Source organism: Macaca mulatta, chromosome 2, assembly GCF_049350105.2.
Source record: "Macaca mulatta isolate MMU2019108-1 chromosome 2, T2T-MMU8v2.0, whole genome shotgun sequence".
Classification (NCBI taxonomy): domain Eukaryota; kingdom Metazoa; phylum Chordata; class Mammalia; order Primates; family Cercopithecidae; genus Macaca; species Macaca mulatta.
Genome location: NC_133407.1, coordinates 25,174,179 through 25,193,693, shown reverse-complemented (window position 1 = coordinate 25,193,693; position 19,515 = coordinate 25,174,179). Strand labels below are relative to the sequence as shown.

At 38.3% G+C, this 19,515-nt stretch overlaps 1 protein-coding gene and 1 long non-coding RNA gene across 4 annotated transcripts in view; both read left to right on the top strand.

Annotated features, from left to right (window-relative positions):
* The window catches only part of UBE2E2 (ubiquitin conjugating enzyme E2 E2), a 388,749-nt gene that overhangs the window by 100,774 nt on the left and 268,460 nt on the right, over positions 1-19,515 (top strand).
* Positions 1,407-19,515, top strand: part of LOC144339503 (uncharacterized) — a 53,933-nt gene continuing 35,824 nt past the window's right edge. Inside the window, exon 1 of the long non-coding RNA XR_013414512.1 lies at positions 1,407-9,672. This is a non-coding gene — a long non-coding RNA (uncharacterized LOC144339503). The remainder of the gene's footprint in view (positions 9,673-19,515) is intronic.

The following is a 19,515-nucleotide window of genomic DNA, read 5'->3' as shown; positions in this document are numbered from 1 at the left end:
TTTTAATTTCTTGCTGTTAATTTTTTGTGTATCTGTGGTATGTTTTCTGATTTGAGGTTACCATGAGGCTTGTAAATAATGTAACCATTAAACTGGTGACAGCTTAACACTGGGATTGCATAAACAAACAAGCAAAAAGAAAACTAATAACTCTAACTTGGTCTCCCTGCTTTTTAACTTTTAGTTGTTTTTACTTCTATCTTATTGTACTGTCTATGCCTTGAAAAGTTGCTGTAGTTACTCTTTTTTTTTCTTTTGATACAGGATATTACTTTGTCACCCAGGCTGGAGTGCAGTGGCACAATTACAGCTCACTGTGGCCTTGTTTTCCTGGTTTCAAGTGATCCTCCCACCTCAGCCTCCTGAGTAGCTGGGACCAAAGGTGCACACCACCATGCCTGGCTAATTTTTATATTTTTTTGTAGGTACGTGATTTCATCATGTTGTCCAGGCTGGTCTCACACTCCTGGGCTCAGGTGATCCTCTCACCTCCACCTCCTAAAGTGTTGGGATTACAGGTGTGAGCCACTGTGGCCAGCCGTAGTTATTATTTTTGTTGGGTTCGTGTTTTTATCTTTCTACTAAAGACATGAGTAGTTACACCCCAATTGGTGTTGTAATATTCTTTGTTTTTCTGTATACTTACTATTACCAGTGAGTTTTGTATCTTCAGATCATTTCTTCTTGCTCATTAATACCCTTTTCTTTCAGATTAAAGAATTCCTTTAGCATTTGTTGTAGGACAGGTCTGGTGTTGATGAAATTCCCCACCTTTTGTTTGGGAAAGTCTTTATTTCTTCTTCATGTTTGAAGGATATTTTAACCAGATACACTTTTCTGGGTAGAAGTTTTTTTCCTTCAGCACTTTAAATATGTCATGCCACTCTATGCTGGTCTGTGAAACTTCCACTGAAAAGTCTTCTGCCAGATGTGGTGGAGCTCCATTGTATGTGACTTGTTTGTTTTCTCTCACTCTTTTTAGGATCCTTTCTTTATTCTTGACCTTTGGGAGTTTGATTATTACAAGCCTTGAGGTGGTCTTCTTTGGGTTAAATCTGCTTGGTGTTCTATAAACTTCTTGTACTTGAATATTGATAGTCTTTTTCTCTAGGCTTGGGAAGTTCTTTGTTATTAGCCCTTTGAATAAGCTTTTTACCTCTACCTGTCTCTCTTTATGGGCAGTAGTTCTTAGGTTTGCCCTTTTAAGGCTATTTTCTCGATCTTGTGTTAGAAAATTTTGGTGCAGCTGAGCTGGCATCAAAACCACAAGACAAAGTTCTTCCCGCTCTTCCCCTCCCCTTCCCCAGGCAGAGGAGTTTGTCCCCATTCCATTACCACCACAGGCCCACGGGGAGTACTGCTAGGCTACCTTTGATGTTCATGCCGATTTTCTAGGTGTGCCTCTTTTTTTTTTTTTTTTTTTTGTTTTGTCATTTGTCTCCTCTAACTGAAAATTTTCAAATAGCCTGTCTTCAGGCTCACTAAATCTTGCTTTTGCTTGGTGAATTCTATTATGAGACTGATACATTCTTCAGTATGTCAGTTGTATTTTTCAACTACAGAATTTCTGCTGGATGCTTTTTAATTATTTCAGTCTCTTTGATGTATCTGATAGGATTCTGAATTCCTTCTGTATTAGCTTGAGTTTATTCAAAACAGCACTTTTAAATTCTTTTGTATGAATCATTATGTAACTCTGCCTCTCCAAGATTGGTCTCTGGTGCCTCATTTAGTTCATTTGGTAAGGTCATGTTTTTCTGGATGGTCTTAGTGCTTGTGGATGCTCATTGGTATCTGGGCATTGAAGAGTTAAGTATTTATTGCAGTTTTTGCAGTCTTTGGTTGTTTTTAACCGTCATTTATGGGAAGGCTTTCCAGGTGTTTGTTGGAACTTAAGTGTTGTCATCTCATAGTCCCTGCAACTGTATTTCCATTAGAGGGTACCACCTAAGCTCAGTAATGCTGTGTGGTTCTTGCAGAGGTGTGGAGGTACCATCTTGGTGGTCTTTGTTAAGATCTGAAGGAATTCTCTGGATTACCTGGCAGAGACTGTTGTTCTCTTCTTTTACTTTCTCCCAAACAAATGGAGCACATTTTGTCTGTGCTGAGCTACCCTGGAGCTGGTGGAGAGGTGACACAGGCATCCTTGTGGCTGCCACCACTGGAAATGCACTGGCTCAGACCTAAAGCCAGCGCAGCACTGAGTCTTATCCTGGGTCCCCTTTAACTACTGACTGCCTACTGCTTGTGTTTGCTCAAGGTCCTAGAGCTTTACTGTCAGCAGTTGGCAAAACCAGGCAGGCTTCCGGGTGATGCCTTCCCTTAGGTCCTGTATGGGTCTCTGGACATCTGTGGATGCCATCCAAGAGCTAAGGCTTGGAGGTGGAAACCTTAAAAATTTACCTGGTTCTCTGTGCTACTGCACCTGAGCTACCAGCAAACCTACAAGGCAAACCACAAGACAAAGTCCTTCCCACTCTTCCCTCCCTTACCCCAGGCAGAGGAGTCTCTCCCTGGTCCATTGTCACCACAGGCCCACAGGGAGTGCTGCTAGGCTACCTCCAGTGTTCACCTATGGCCAAGGGCTCTTCACTCGGCTTGTGGTGAATGCTGCCACACCTGAGATTTCCCCTGTAGGGCAGTGGTCTCCCCTCTGCCCCAGGAAAGGTCCAGAAATGCTGTCCAAGAGCCAAGGCCTAGAATTGGGTACCTTAAGAGCCCACGTGGTGCTCTTCCCCATTGTGGACAGGCACAAGACAAAGTACCCTTACTCTTTCTTCTACTTTGCTCAGGCAGAAGGAGTCTCTCCCACAGGCACCACAGCTGGGCATGTGCTGGGCCATACCTAATGCCAGCACGTCTCAGAGTCTCACTCAAGGCCCACGGCATGTACTACCTTGGCTACTTCTGCTGATGGTTTAGGGCCTAAGCACTCTCTAAGTCAGCAGGTGATGAATCCTGTCAGGACTGGGTCCTTCTCTTCAAGGCAGTGGGTTCACTTCTGGCCCAGGGTATGTCTACAAATGTCATCCAGGGAACTAGGGCCTGGAATGGGGACCTCAGGACTCTCTCTGGTGCCCTATCCTCCTGTGCCTGAGCTGGTATCCAAGGTGTATAAGTCAAAGTCCTCTTTACTGTTTCCTTTCCTCTCCTCAAGAAGAAGGAAAGGGCCACTTTTGTTGCTGTGAGCTACGCTGCCTGACGTTGGGTAAGCATGATGCATACACTCACTCACTTAGCCTCCACGGCTGGTGTGTCACTAAGTCATGTGCCCCCCCAAGTCTGCTGGCTCTGAGCCCAGCACGGCACTAGGACTTGCCTTGGAATTGTTGTCCTTGTGGCCTAGACAGTGTTTCAAGTTAATTTAGAACCCCATAATCACGTTAGCCTGTGGGGGTGGAGCTTGTGAAAGTTCCAGGCTGCTGGTATGGGTAATTCCCCTGTGGCTAGTGCTGGTCTCAGTGCCCATTTCATGGGCATCACCTGAGTTCTGCCCAACTTTGCCTTTTTCTGTGACAGGGCATCAGTGAGTTCCAATGCAAAGCCCACAGTTGGTGTGCTTTCTGTCCCCCAAGTGCACAGATTCTCTCTCCGCACCATGCAGTCTCTGCTGGTGGATGGGTAGGTGTATTAGTCTGTTTTCACACTGCTGATAACAACATACCCGAGACCGGAAAAAGGGTTAATGGGACTTACAGTTCCACATGGCTGGGAAGCCTCACAATCAATGGTGGAAGGCAAGGAGGAGTAAGTCACATCTTAACATGGATGGCAGCAGGCAGAGAGAGCTTGTGCAGGGAAACTCCTCATTGTAAAACCATCAGATCTCATGAGACTTATTCACTATCATGAGAAAACACGAGAAAGACCTGCCCTGATGACTCAATTACCTCCTACTGGGTCCCTCCCACTACACGTGGGAATTCAAGAAGAGAGTTGGGTGGGGACACAGCCAAACTGTGTCAGGGGGGGTGATGTCTGCAATTGAAGACCTTCTTTCCTACCCTTTTCAGTGCCTCTTTCAGCAAAATGAAGTTAAAACCAGGTACCATGATCACTCACCTGATTTTTAGTTCTTACGAAGATGCTTTTTTGTGTAGTTAGTCGTTAAATTTGGTGTTCCTGTAGGGAGGACAATCAGCGTGGAGGCTTCTATTTGGCCACCTTGTTGTGACTCCCTCTTATCTAGGTTTTAAAAAACAAGTTTCTTTCCTCCCTACTTTTTGATTCTAATAGATAATTCCAAGCTTCTCTAGTGTGTTTAATGGTTTTTTTTTAAAGTATTTATTTATGACAGGGGTTTTAAAAAATTTTATTTATTAATGAATGAATGACAGGGTCTTACTCTGTCACCCAGGCTGGAGTGCAGTGGTGTGATTACAGCTTACTGCAGCCTCAGCCTCCCAGACTCAAGTGATTCTTCCACCTCAGCCTCCTGAGTAGCTGGGACTACCAGCAACACAGCTAACCTTTCATTAAATGGAAGCCAGTAGCAAATCAGATTATACAATAAGCACTAAAGTTGCTATTTAATCAATTTATATTTTAAGAAATATATTCATCAATAGGTTATAACTTGAAAGTGTTTATTAGAGAAACAATGTATTAGTCCATTTTCACGCTACTGATAAAGACATACCCAAGACTGGGTAATTTATAAAGAAAAAGAGGTTTAATGAACTCAGCAGTTCCACATGGCTGGGGAAACCTCACAATCATGGCAGACGGCAAAAGACACGTCTTACATGGCAGCAGGCAAGGGAGAAAATGAGAGCCAAGTGAAAGGGGAAACCCCTTATAAAAACATCAGATCTGGTGAGACTTATTCACTCCCACGAGAACAGTATGGGGGTAACTGCCCCCATGATTCAGGTACCTCCCACCAGGTCCCTTCCACAACACGTGGGAATTATGGGAGTTAGCATTCAAGATGAAATTTGGGTGGGGACACAGCCAAGCCATATCAAACACTTCCCAACATTTACAGGCAAGAAAGAGTTAAAATTGGAAATGTATCTGTGTAAATAACAATCTGCCTATACATTGTCTTATAAATTAATTTCTCTTTACGTAATTTTGAGTATTATTTTAAGATTATATCTTTTCCAGTGTTCCTGTTGTCAAAAAATCTTTTCATGAGAAAGGAGAATGTTGGGTGTTTAAGAAGCCAGTGCACATTAAATTGAGAGGAATTAAGAGTCTTTTACTTTTACTTTATAGGCAGTAAAGTATTTACAAACCATGACTGCTTATTTAAAACTGTAAGCCAAATTTGTATTGTAATTAATCCAAATTGATCATGTTAAGTGAAATTGGTTGAAATCTGGTTTTATAAACTTTTTGATTTTATAAAATAGAAAGGAATTGTGTTTATTTATTTATTAATTTATCCATTACTCTCTTGCTGATGATCTCTTTGGTCTGAAGTGGACCTGACTGTTCTTCTAAAACTTAACATTCTTAGTGAGAACAGTTATAGATGAACAAAATCTCCTTTAATGTTTTAACTTCTACCTCTGTGAAAATGTTGTGTGTGTTAGCCTCAGTAATACACTGTTTTGTTTTCATTTTATAGTTTATATAGTGTTGATCGTGTGTCAGACACTATGTTGATTTCTTTTATTTGTAGTAACAAATTTAATTCTTACAACAATCCTGTGATCAAAAGCTATCCTTCTCAACCATGCGTGGTGGCTCACGCCTGTAATCCTGGCATTTTGGTAGGCTGAGGTTGGCGGATCATTTGAGGTCAGGAGTTTGAGACCAGCCTAACCAGCACTGTGAAACCCCATCTCTACTAAAAATACAAAAAAATTAGCTGGATGTGGTGGTGCGGGCCTATAGTCCCAGCTACTTGGGAGACTGAGTCAGGAGACTTGCTTGAACCCGGGAGGCGGAGGTTGCAGTGAGTGGAGATCGCACCACTGCACTCCAGTCTGGGCAACAGAGCAAGAGTCTATGTCAAAAAAACAAACAAACAAGAAAAACAAAAAAAACCCAACTATCCTCTTGTTTACAGATTGTTCTTCTCCGGCAGCAAGGCTGATAACTGGGTCATGGAACATTGCTGAGATCCCTAAGATCTGGCTGGCTTTGGTAGTTTTTGCCCAGTGGTGGGCTCAGAGAGTAGTTTTCTTTCAAGAAGGAGACTTGTCACACACCCACTGCAGCCACCGTATGTGAAAGTCATGTTCCCAGGGGAAAGCCAGGCTTGGCTTGAGTGATTACAGTGCCCAGTGTAAAGGTACCCGTGTAGAAAGCTGGGGGTTGTCATAGCCATCTTTCTCCCCTTGGTTTCTCACATTCCATCGCAAGTACTACTGTTCTTTCAACAGTGTTTCACTTTATACTAGTCCCTTCTTCCCTGTGTCCATTGAAGGAGTTCAAGTTGTTATCTCAACTGGATGTGCTTAAGCAGTAGCCCCTGCTCTTCATTCCTCTTATGTATTACTCCACTCTAATTCTTTGCAAGTCGTAGGCTTGAATAGCCGTTTTCTTTCTTAGTAATGACTTTATTAAGATATAATTCACATGCCATACAATTCATTCAAATTGAACAATTCAGTTGGTATGTGCACAGAGATGTGCAACCCTCATTCTAGAAAGAAACCCTGTATTTTTTCATAGCAATCATTCCCATTCCTCTATACTTCCAGCCCTAGGCATCTGCTAATCTACTTTGCCTCTATAGATTTGTCTGTTCTGGACATTTCATATAAAAATAGAATCATCTTTTAGTTAACATAATGTCTTGAAGGTTCACTGTACAGAAAGGTTACATGTTCGGCCTTGGTTCAGCCAAGGGCTTGTAGCACAGAACATCCCTCTGGTTGTTCCTCAGAAGGTGCGGCCTTGGACGTGTGTATAGTCTGGACTACTAGGAATTATTGTGGCTTTAGCTGGACTCTTTGATTAATCCATCCCCACATCCCCAATCTCTCGTTAAGCTTTTGACTAGTCTGTGTCTATTGGTATACTCAGCTGTTAGTCTCCACTAATTCGTAACAGTATTAGTTTCCTAGGGCTGCAGTAACAAATTACAATGATCTGGGTGGCTTAAAACAGCAGAAGTTAGTGCCTCACAGTTCTGAGAACTGGAAGTCTAAAATCAAGTTGTCTGCAGGGCCATTCTCCTTCTGAAACTTTTAGGAAAGAATCTTACCTACCTGGCCTGGTGTTTGCCAGCAACCATTGGCCATTCCTTGGCTTGTATCTGCATCGCTTCAACCTCTGCCTTTGTATTTACGCAGCGTTTCTTCTCATGTGTCTGTGTCTTTACGTTGTGCTCACCTCTATATGTGTATGCCCAAATTTTCCTCCTCTTACAGGGATATCAGTCACACTGGATTAGGGTCCACTCTGATTAATTTAAAGATTTGGGAGGGGGGTTAGGACTTCAGCTTTTTTGGGAGGGGCGGGCACAGTTCAGTCCGTAAAGAGCTTGTTCTTCACCAGCTGTGCCACTTGGATCCCTGCAGAGCAGGACCTGTGTGTATACATGTTTGTGAAGACAATAGAAACAGATGTTGCCATCCAACACACTGGATCTAGTAGGGGGAGTCAGAAGTGGCAAAACAGGCATTGCCTGGCTGCCACTACTACCTGCTTGGTACAGGTCTTCTGTAGCATGGAGCTTTGGGAAGCAGTATCTGTTGATGTTCACCAGCTGCTAAATCTGCCAGGAATAGCTCTTCTGCTCCAGGGATCTACAGGAGATGAGAGCTGCTACTCAACTGATGAGCCCACTAGAGTAGCTCTTCCGTAACACAGAGTTGTGGGGAATGGGGGTAGTCTCTATCTCGAATGCCATGGCTTCCCACTATTATTATTGAATTTCGGATGATTTTGTTGAATGAATGTTTTACAATTTATTGTAAGCCCTCTGATCAATCTCTAGAGACTGAATTACTGTCTTTGCTAATTTTTGCTAGTTTAATAAGTGTTGGAGAGGAGAAGAGATTCCTCCAAGCTCTTTGTACTCCTATTCTAGAAGTCTAACCCCTTGAATAGTTTTTAAAAGCACCACTTTCCAGTGTAGAGATTGGGATGACATATAATTATTCAGGTAATTTATGCCGTAAGAGGATTCACATTAGTGTCAATGTTATTTTTCAACATACTCAACTGTTTTTGTTTGTTTGTTTGTTTGTTTTTTGAGATGAAGTCTCGCTCTGTCACCCAGGCTGGAGTGCAGTGGCTGTTGTAAAGTTTTATAATCCTTTGTCATAAAGATAGAAATTATTTTAAAGTTTAATAGCCTGCTTTTTGTACCTATACACAAAACATAGAAGAAAAAAAGTGGTTAGAGAAGAATGTTAATAACCTTTCATTCAATGAGTGAAATTATTCTTGAAATATTTAGTAAGTTATATAACCAAAGTCTTCCTTTAGCTGGAAGCTGGAATTTTTCATAGTGAACTTAATAGTGCATCTCTTTCATGGGTATTTATTTGATGTAAATGTCACCATCTGGGCTGCAAATTTTCTCTTATTCAGTTAGTTGAAAGGGTCAGTAGGATACCTTTAAAACTTTTAAAAACTCTAAATATATTTAGCGCCTGCACTTAATGATTTGTATCTAAGCTGAGTTCAAGATGTCTAAAACTGGAAGCTATGAGAAATTTCTGTTTTTTCCTCCCACTCATACTGCTTTTCAGACAGAATCCCCACGTGACTTCATTAATGATGAGGAATAATCACAAAGTATTTTAAGATTATTTCCTGTAAAACTTTGTAGTCTATATCTTATTTTATAAGATGGTAACTATCTCTGTATATGTTCATTTATTTTAATAATGCTTTTATTATTTTACAGATGGTTTGAACCTTATATTTTGTTTAGTCCATCCTCATCATTTTGATGAAGTAATTGAGTCCAGAGAGTATGTACCTTTGTAAGCTTTACAGTCTAAGGTTACATATATAACTCTAAAGGCAAAAACAAAAACCATAACACTCCCGAAAATCCCTGAAGCGGTGTGTAGTATTTTTTCAGAAAGCTTTCATAAATACAATGTATTTTCTCTGTAATTTAATATTATCATTATTTTGTCTAGCATTAATTTGGTATCTATAACAAATAATTGATTTTAGCCTTAACTTAGCTGTAGAGTCCTAAGGATTATATATTTATATTTTTTCTATTAGACAAGCATTTTCTTGTCTCCTTTCATAACATATGTGGTTCAGTAAAACATAAAATAACTTGTCAATAGTATTAATATAAATATGTAAAATCTTATCTATACATGTCACTTAATTTTTTGAATCCATGAATTAGGAATTATCTAGATTTGTTAGGTTTAAACAAATAATTATTTGCTTTGTTTTGTGCTGTACTATTGCTAAAGAAACTGTCTATATGTTATTATATTTGATCCTCACAACCACCTTATGAAGGTAGATTGGACAGCTTTTATTATTTCTGTTTTATTGATGAAGAATCAGGTTTGGTGTTTAAGTAAATTGCCTACATTTTAGGACTTTAATAATTTGCTCCTGTAGTTACCCATTTATTTTTATGTCACTGGTTAGTCATGGTAGTATTTACTGTCTTGTTTCTTCCAGGGAATACAAAAAAGTCTTGATGATTTTTATTCTAGACAATGTAAGAAGACCAACTTGGGTCATTTGGCATGACCCCAGGGCTAACTGAGGTGTAAGCAATACAAGGTGAGCGTCCCAAAGTCGAAAATTCAAAACACTTTGTGATTCAGACCTTTTTCACCACCAACATAACACTGAAAGGAAATGCTCATTCAGTTCTCAATTGGATTTTTGGATTTTGGATGCCCACTAGGTAGGTGTAATGCACATATTTCAAAACCTGAAAAAATAAAATGTCCAAAACTCTCCCGGGGTTAAGCATTTCAGATAAGGGCTATTCAACTAGTGTAAGTTAAACTTCTGTGAATGCGGAGATTCCTTTTTTCCCTTTCAGCAAACTCCTGTCCTTATTTTAGTTTTAGTTCAATGTCACCTTCTCTGTGAAGGCTGCCGTTTTTCACAGGATACAGAAATCTCTTATTCCCCTGTGCTTTCTCATAGCACTTTTCTACTTGCCTCACTTAGTACAAGTATTATTTGTTCATGCCATGATTGATTATTGAGCTCCTTGAAGGCAAAAGTTGTGATACACCTCTTCACTTCTCCATGGCCTTGAATTAACCATAGTGGAGCTCAGTAAATGTTTTTAAAGTAAATGGATGAATAAATGGTACATACTTGATATGTGTCTGTAAACTGTATAAGCCAAACATTGTGTACTCCCTGTTTCTGGAATAACTGTGCAACGCTAAAAATTTGTTTGCTATATGATGTTTGCTGGGTTTTGTTGCATAAATATTGTGAAATCTTCAGTTGGTGCTTAGCCAATTTATTACTGTTCCACTTCATCACTTATGATTATTTGGGACCTGGATGAAGTAATTTCATTGTAAATGTTGTATTAGTTGAATCTGTGATTTTATAAAATACAAATTATTCAGGAAATTAAATTTCTTATAAAATCAAGTTTGTCGCTTGAACTCTGTCATATTTGTCGAAATTTGTTTAAAAATAAAAATCCTAGCTAAACTCTTGCCTATCCCAGAAATGAATTTAAGAAGGACCATATTCCTTATGAATTATGAAGGGAATTTAAAAGAGAAGCATCCAGGAAGGTGTAATTCGTGTCTGGTAAACTGGCTGTTGTATTTTCTCTGCTTTTCTTCTCTTTCTTTTACCAGCTACCTGTAGACCATTTCCCTGTTTATTAGCTGCAGTACCAGAAGGTGGAATAGGAAATGAAGTTCACATCCTTCAGTTTTGTTATTTGTTAACTGATTTCTTAAATTTCAGGTGTGAAGAACTATAAAAAAGTTAGGTTGTTTGTGCTGCATCCTTATTATTTTTTGCATCCTGTTATCAGACAGTGATGACTTATGTATAATTGAGTAAAGCTGCAGGAAAGAAAAGCAGTTAGGAAATGCCTCTTCAGATTTTCAAGATCTTTTCACACCTCTCTTGGAGAAAAGAATAAAAAAAAAAAAACAAAAACCTAAATGGATTCTGATTGTTTTCTTTATCTGTGGTATTTTGTTTTGTTAAATTGTGTGTTATATAATGAATAGTGGAATTGGGTTCAGTTGTGAATTACAGGAAGTGACACACATGATAAAGATTGTGGTTTTATGTCTGTTCAACAAACCACAGTGGAACTGAAATGAAACTATAAATATTTTAACTACACCAATTGCTTTCTGCCACCAACCAGGACTAGTCCTAATGAAAACTAGATATGCTGATACGAAGTTATTGAGAAGCAGTACAGAATATAGGTCCTTATGTAGCATCAGGAAACTGTAGCAGTTTTGAATCTTCTAGGCATACATTAATTTTGATCAGCAAGAAACAATTATTAGGTTATCTTACTCTTTTAAGAATTGAAGTAGCCACAATAAAGCTATCCTGTATTTTTTTTTCCCCTTGGGGATAAGGATTTAGATTTAATAATAAAATGTGTTTTATATAGTAAACATGAAACAATTAAAAAGCAAATAAAAACATTCAATTCGTGTACTCTTTTCACAATTTACGTACTAATCGGTTGCTAGGCTGGAAGAGAGATATATTCCCACATTATTCATTTACCAGGAGTATACCATACTTTCAGAAGCTTTTTCTTTACTAGTGATGACTCTTAAGATTTTACTGTTAGGATTTGAACCCTTGTAGGTCCTTTAGTATACAGGAAACATTAGGATATATTTAATGGGATATTATAAGTAATTTCCATTCTTATCTTTTCTTGAGTTTTAAAGTCTAAACCCATACTTACTCAGTCTTTGTCCAATAGTCAGAGTGTTTACACTTTGCTAAGTAGTTGTGAAAGTCCTCTCCAATGTATTTGTTTCATTTTTCAGCATGTAAGGCTTGACTGCTTGACTCTTAGTTTGTGTAAGAGAATGTGCTACTGTGAGAAATACAATAATGAATATCTAACCCCTCCATATCACTGCCCTTCAGTCTAGTAGAGGAGAGAAACTTATAAAAGTAACTAGGGATTCCTTATATCCTAACCTCTCTTATCCTGGCATAATTATTAATATCACCCCTTTTCACTTTAGAATGTTCTGATTTGAGTGATGAGTGATATAGTCACACTGTCAGTAATGAGGGGAAAGAACAAATATTTTAACCTGATACTTTTTCTGAATTCATGTTCACGTGGTAGAGGATACCATTTGATTCTTGGAGACTCCCAAATATAATTTTCTGTCTCATTTTGGCTTCTTATAGATACATGCTTTGTAATCTTTTATTTTTTTTTTAAATACATTTTTGAGATGGAGTCTCACTTTCTCGCCCAGGGTGGAGTGCAGTGGCGCGATCTTGGCTCACTGCAACCTCCACCTCCGGGGTTCAAGTGATTCTCTTGCCTCAGCCTCCTGAATACCTGGGTTTGCAGGCACCTGCCGCCAAGCCTGGCTATTTTGTGTTTTTAGTAGAGATGGTGCTTCAGCATTTTGGCCAGACTAGTCTCGAACTACTGACCTCAGGTGATCCTCCTGCCTCGGCCTCCCAAAGTGCTGGGATTATAGGCATGAACCACCACGCCCAGCTGACTGTAATCTTTTAAAAAGGAAGAGAAGGGTACCAATTATCTGGCTTTTCAAAAGTTTTCAAAAATTTTTTGAGTTTTTGTGATTAACCCTTTGAGCAGCTGCTGCGATTTTTATGTTCTTAAATTGGTTAGATTAAGAGAAACATTTAAGATATGTCTGTCCGTTGCCTTTTTCTAAATAATTTATTATTAATGTCACATATTCTATAAAAAAAGAGTATGAGGTTGTATGCAGTTTTGACTTGAGATTTTCCAGAAGTCTTTTAATGGCACATAAAGGTTCTTTTATTTTATTTTATTTTATTTTAAATACTTTAAGTTCTAGGGTACATGTGTACAACGTGCAGGTTTGTTACATATGTATACATGTCCCATGTTGGTGTGCTGCACCCACTAACTCGTCATTTACATTAGGTGTATCTCCTCATGCTATCCCTCCCCCCCTCCCCCCACCTCACATCAGGCCCCGGTGTGTGATGTTTCCCACCCTGTGTCCAAGCGTTCACATTGTTCAGTTCCCACCTATGAGTGAGAACATGCAGTGTTTGGTTTTCTTTTCTTGCGATAATTTGCTCAGAATGATGGTTTCCAGCTGTATCCATGTCCCTACAAAGGATATGAACTCACCCTTTTTTATGGCTGCATAGTATTCCATGGTGTATATGTGCCACATTTTCTTAATCCAGTCTATCACTGATGGACATTTGGGTTGGTTCCAAGTCTTTGCTATTGTGAATAGTGCCGCAGTAAACATTCGTGTGCATGTATCTTTATAGCAGCATGATTTATAATCCTTTAGGTATATCCCCAGTAATGGCATGGCTGGGTCAAATGGTATTTCTAGTTCTAGATCCTTGAGGAATCACCACACTATCTTCCACAATGGTTGAACTAGTTTACAGTCCCACCAACAGTGTAAAAGTGTTCCTATTTCTCCACATCCTCTCCAGCACCTGTTGTTTCCTGACTTTTTAATGATTGCCATTCTAACTGGTGTGAGATGGTATCTCATTGTGGTTTTAATTTGCATTTCTCTGATGGTAATAGCACATAAAGTTTAATCTGCAATACAGAATCTGATATACCACGCCTTTCCTCTCACCATCATCTACTCCATTTTACTAACGTGAAACTCCTTAAGCAGCCTTTTAACTAGGAGAAATATTTGTATAAGCCAATACAGAAAGATTATTTGTTGCACTTATAGGCAGGTTTGTTTGTGGCTGCAGTTAGTATTAGACTGTCACTTGGGATGTTATTCTGGAATTGCTTTTTCTCATTCTTTCAGTGAAGATATGTGACTCATTCTCTTTTTTCCTTTTGCAAAGCAAAGGCTCGACAAAATTTTATAGATGGATGAAATGTTTTACAGGTCTGAAAAAAGTGTTGTAAACCTGCTCATGAGGTTCAGACTAAACTTCTGTGCATAAATTAGGAATTGGTGTTGTCTAGGAGTTTGTGAAGATGAAGTTTTTCGGGGTTCTGATTTCATGAAGTGTCGTTCTAGATTTCTGTCAATCTCAATTATAGTATGATAGAGGTATGCTGATTTCTTGCTTAACAATAATTATGTAGTATTGCAATAAGTAGTATACAATAAGAACTTATGTCCTTATTGTACATATTGTATGTAGTGTACAATAAGTATACTTATGTTGTCTTATTACCATAAACATAGAGCAGTGGTCATGATATATACTGAGGAAATCAAATGTTTTCTTTTTTTGTGATCTAATATGAAAACTGATGCAACATTTCTGGATTATTGGCGACAATAAAAATGAAAAGAAGTATGAGACATGCAGTAATCTCGACAAGCAAATTTCCTAATTTGCAAAATAAAAAGTTATATTAGATGATCTCTAAAAAGAACCTTCTATATCTGTGTCATCTTTGAATCTGTAAAATACAGTTGGTCCCTGACTTACGATGGTTAGATTTAAATTTTTTTTACTTTGCAATGGTGCAAAAGTGATAAACATTCAGTAGAAAATGCACTTCAGTGTGGTATTCAGTGAATTACAGGAAATGTTCAACATGTTATTTAAAATAAGCTTCGTGTTAGATTTTGCCATATTTTGCTCAACTGTAGGCTAATGTAAGTGTTCAAGCATGTTTAAGATAGGCTAGGGTAAAGCTGTGATGTTTTTAGTAGGTTAGGTATGTAAATGCATTTTTGACTTTGGATATTTTCAGTTTATGGTGGGTTTATTGGGATGTAATACCATTGTAAGTTGAGTTGCATCTGTAGATTCATTTAGCTAAAAATGCCTTAATCTCTCTCTCTCTCTCTCTGTCTTTTTTTTTTTTTTTTTTTTTTTTTTTTTTTTTTTTTGAGACGGAGTCTTGCTCTGTCGCCCAGGCTGAGTGCAGTGGTGCGATCTCGGCTCACTGCAACCTCTGCCTCCTAGATTCAGGGGATTCTCCTGCCTCAGCGCCCTAAGTAGCTGGGATTGCAGGTGCCTGCTACCATGCCTGGCTGATTTTTATATTTTTTGTAGAGATGGTTTCACCATGTTGGCCAAGCTGGTCTCGAACTCCTGACCTCAAATGATCTGCCCACCGCGGTCTCCCAAAAGTGCTGGGATTACAGGCATGAGCCACCGCTCCTGGCCTAAAATGCCTTAATCTTGATAGTCTTTTTGGACATGCACTATTTAAATTGAGTACAATACTCATACTTATGCCCTTGCCCCCTTCTCCCTGGATCTTATTTGCTAAAGTAGACATTGATTTCTCTTGAGAATGTAACAAAATTTTTTATGAACATTTTAATGTTTAGTGAAAAGGTGAGAATTCTCAGACATGAATTTTTATATTTGATAATAGGAAACTCTAGTTATAGGGAAAAGTCAGTATTTTGAAAAGGCAAACCAAATAGGCAAATATTTATGGAGTTTCTAACACAAGCAAGGCTCCCTGTGCCAGAATGGGCATCAGAAAATGTCCATTGAGTGAACATTCAATAAATTTTGTCAGTTGCTGTGGGGGATAAAATTGCATATAATGTTCACTTTATAGTTTGTTTTGAATGTGCTGGAAACAGTTAAAAGTAAATGCATGTTTTTATTTTGCCAAAGTATCAAGACAGAATAGTAGGCAGACAATTGGTATTTAGACAGGCAAAAGGGCAGATTCTCTGCCAAATGGTTGTAAATGAATTGATGCAAGAAATTTAAATATTAAGCTTTGATGAGAGATTGTTAAATTTTCTCAATATTATTGTTTCTATTGGTATGCAAGCTAATTAGATACAACAAATAATTGGAGCCGGTGGCTCAGACTGGCTTGCCACCATTGGCACACACACGGGAGGGTGGCACGGTTGTCCTTATTGTTGGCCAGGAAGTCTTCAATCAAGGCTTAACTGTAATCTTATCTGCAAATTCCTCCTGGTCTTCTCTGGAGAACGTTGCCTTACATGTGTCTCTGGAAACAAGGAATTTCCCAGGAAATCCTCACCATCTTTACTGTCTGTGATATTAGTACAATTTGTACTCTGCCCTTTTAAAATATTTTAGTAATCTTAAAACTTGACCACTCTGGAAGAATGGAGAAGTTCTGTATTTGGCAAGAATAAAAAGTATTACAAAGCATCCTGCTTCTGCATTAAGTGGTAGTTTAAACAAAGCTGCTGATCTTAATCTTAATTGTGCATTTAAAAAAACAGGAATCTTGTTAAAAATTTATATTTCTATGATGCTACCCCATACATTTTAATACAGTAGGCATGGGATAAAACAAACACTCGAGAAGCTAGCCTTTCCTCAGCTTTCCTAGAATGGAGACTGCCTCCCAAAATATTCAGAAGTCAGAAATGATTTTAAAACTAAAGTGTTTATGAACAAATTTAAATAAATTTGGTCTGTAAATAGGTACTTCAGAGCTGAACTTGGTACCCTCTTTTCACAGCTCTAAATGTGATACTTTCAATTACATGAACTCATTAGTCTCTATTAGCATACTTCCAGACATTAGAAATAAGACTTTGAAAGAGCTCTTCTCTTATTTTATTGTATGGAAGTAAACATTGAAAATCCTTACAAAAATAAATTTAGTCTACATTGCTGGCAGGATACATTTATTCTATAGGAGGTAGGTGACAGCTGTTTTTAAAACTTTGTCACACAAGTACAAGAAAGATTAGAATCCTGTGGTCCACATTATATATTGAATAGTACATGAATTACAAGGAGGAATGATTTGGGTGTCCTCTCATTGAGTCACTTGAATTTGGATAAGGCAGAGTGCTTTCCCTGGAGGTGTATGGAGAGAATTCAAATGATCCCTTCATTGTCCAGCAGCTTTATGCATCAAGATTGGACTAGAAAAATTGTGGGATGAATGAATTTAGGATTCTAAATTGTGGGATGAATGAATTTTAGGATTCTAAAATGTTCCAAGCTTTTCAGTTCTTTCTGTTTGCATAGTTGCATTATAAGAACAGATTGAATTACTATCCTCTGCTCAGAAAACACATTTGAGGTTAGTTTTGTCCAAAGAGCATATTTATTCTTCCGTAATAAAAGTATATGAGTATTTATTGTTATTAAAAAATATTAGAATGAAACTGTTAAGCTACTTAATTATTTCTAATTATCTTTTATGATTCTGTCATACCTAGGTAGTTTATGCATATAATTAATATATTAGTTGACTACTCTTGCTTTTTTCTTTTTTTAAAAAAGTAATGTTTGCATGGAATATATTTTTCTGTTCATTTTCTTTCAACTTATTTATGTATTACTTTGGATTTTAAAAGTAAATCAAAGCCAAGTTCACATCTTAAATGTTCTCATGAAGTTCTTTTGAATTTTTTCCATTAATGTCAGAATACGTGTTTGGGTAAGTGGCACAAACACTTTTAAAATGTAGAAAATGGAATATTGGTACAAAGTAGAGTAGAAACAGAGCTTTATTCAATAAGTCAGTCTTTAAGTTATTAAACAGATATTTGTTCAATACCTGATAGGTGCCAGGTTTAGGTGCATTGTTTAGGTGCCAGAGACATAGTAATGAACTAAACACAGAAAACAAAATACTGCCGACCTGGAGTTTACATTGTAGTGGAGGAAGAAGAAAATGAACAAATAAACTATATCATATGTCAAAATGTAATAAATACTTTGGAGCAAAGTCAGGCTGGGAAGAGAGCAGAGTAAATAGCTATCAATGGATGGGGGCGTGGAGGGGGTAAGGTGATTTCACATAGGGTGATCAGAGAAGACCTCTCTGATAAAGTGACATGAAGACCGTAAGATGGTGAGGAGGAGACAAGGTGTGCTGATTTGTCTGGTGGAAGAGTGTCTGAGGTAGAAAAGGGCATGCTGACATGTTGGAGGGACCAATGGGAGATTAGTGTAACTGGAGAAGAGTGAGCCATGGAAAGAGTGGGAGGAGATGAGAGAGAGGAAGCAGGGAATTGAGCCGTGGTGAATCCAGTAGGATATGGTAAAGACTTTGGTTTATGTGAGATAAGAAATCACTAAGCGTTTTGAACAGAGTGGTCACATGATTTAGCTTACATTTCAAAAGGAACATTTGGTCATTTGTGTATACTTGTCTAGTTGCTTAGTGAACGACAGCAGGAAGACAAGAATTTAATGCAACTAATTTTTAAATCTTTTTTAAAAGATGAAGTTGGACTAGCTAATTTCACATGGCCTTTTTACTTCTAAAGCCCTATGCTTCTTTACCTTAATATGGATCTGAAGTAATTGATTTAAAAAATTTTAAAGTATGTAAAGGAATATTGTGGAATAATTATTTGTATTAATGCTATTGCTGTATATTCAATGCTATTTTATATTTATATCTTTCCACTTTTTTTTTTTTTCTTGAGATGGGGTTTCGGTCACCCAGGCAAGAGTACAGAGAGGCGTGATATTGGATCACTGCAGCCTTGACCTCCTGGGCATCGATCCTCCTACCTCATCCTGCTGAGTAGCTGGGACTACAAGTGTGTGCCATTATGCCTGGCTAATTTTTGTATTTTTAGTAGAGACGGGGCTTCATGATGTTGCCCAGGGTGGTTTTGAACTCCTGGGCTCAAGCAATCCACCTGCCTGGACCCCTACAAGCATGAGCCATTGCACCTGGCCACCTTGGCACTTCTGAAAAACAAAAGCATACATGGCAGTTATTAAAATAAAGATAAATCACTGGGAAAAAAACATTTAAAAGCATGTGATTTTAAATTTTAAAAGCTGCATGTAATAAGATTTTGAAGAAAGAAAAATTAATAGGATTTATGTAACGAAAGAAAATAGTTGTGACAGAAAACTGGGCTAAGGAAATTGGTGCATTCGAACACAAATTTTAGCTTTGAGTTTCCTGGCAGCCAGTGGGGTGTGTGTGTGTGTGTGTGTGTGCACGCGCGCGCGTGTGTATGTGTTTGCAGCTATGGATATATCTCTAGGAAATTTATCAGGTGATGGTTTTGTTTGAGAAAAGGAGTAGTAGTTAGTTACCTAGGAAATCACTTCTAGGTGCCAACCAAATGTATTTCACTAAGACTTGAAATCATTTTGATAATTTAAAAGAAACCCAGCACTTTGTAAGACTCCCTTGACACTTTAAAAAGTGATGACAGGTGTGCATAGCTGTTAGCCCTGGAAAATATAGCTATACATTTCGTTTTACAGGTGATAAAAGTCTGTATTTTGAAGCAGAGATTTGTGAAAATTACTATGAAAAGTATGACGTTGGTGATGCATTACCCCCCACCTCATCTGCAGGTCCCACTGGTACCTCTATATTGGTTCTGTTCTTTAATAGATCATAATTCAGCCTTAATCTGAAATACCTAACACCCTGGAAGGCTCTCTGAGACTAGTGGTTTTCGAACTGTGTTCCAGGGGATCATGGAGGCATATCAAATGCAGAGAGTCCTGAGCTTCTAGAGTTTTGAA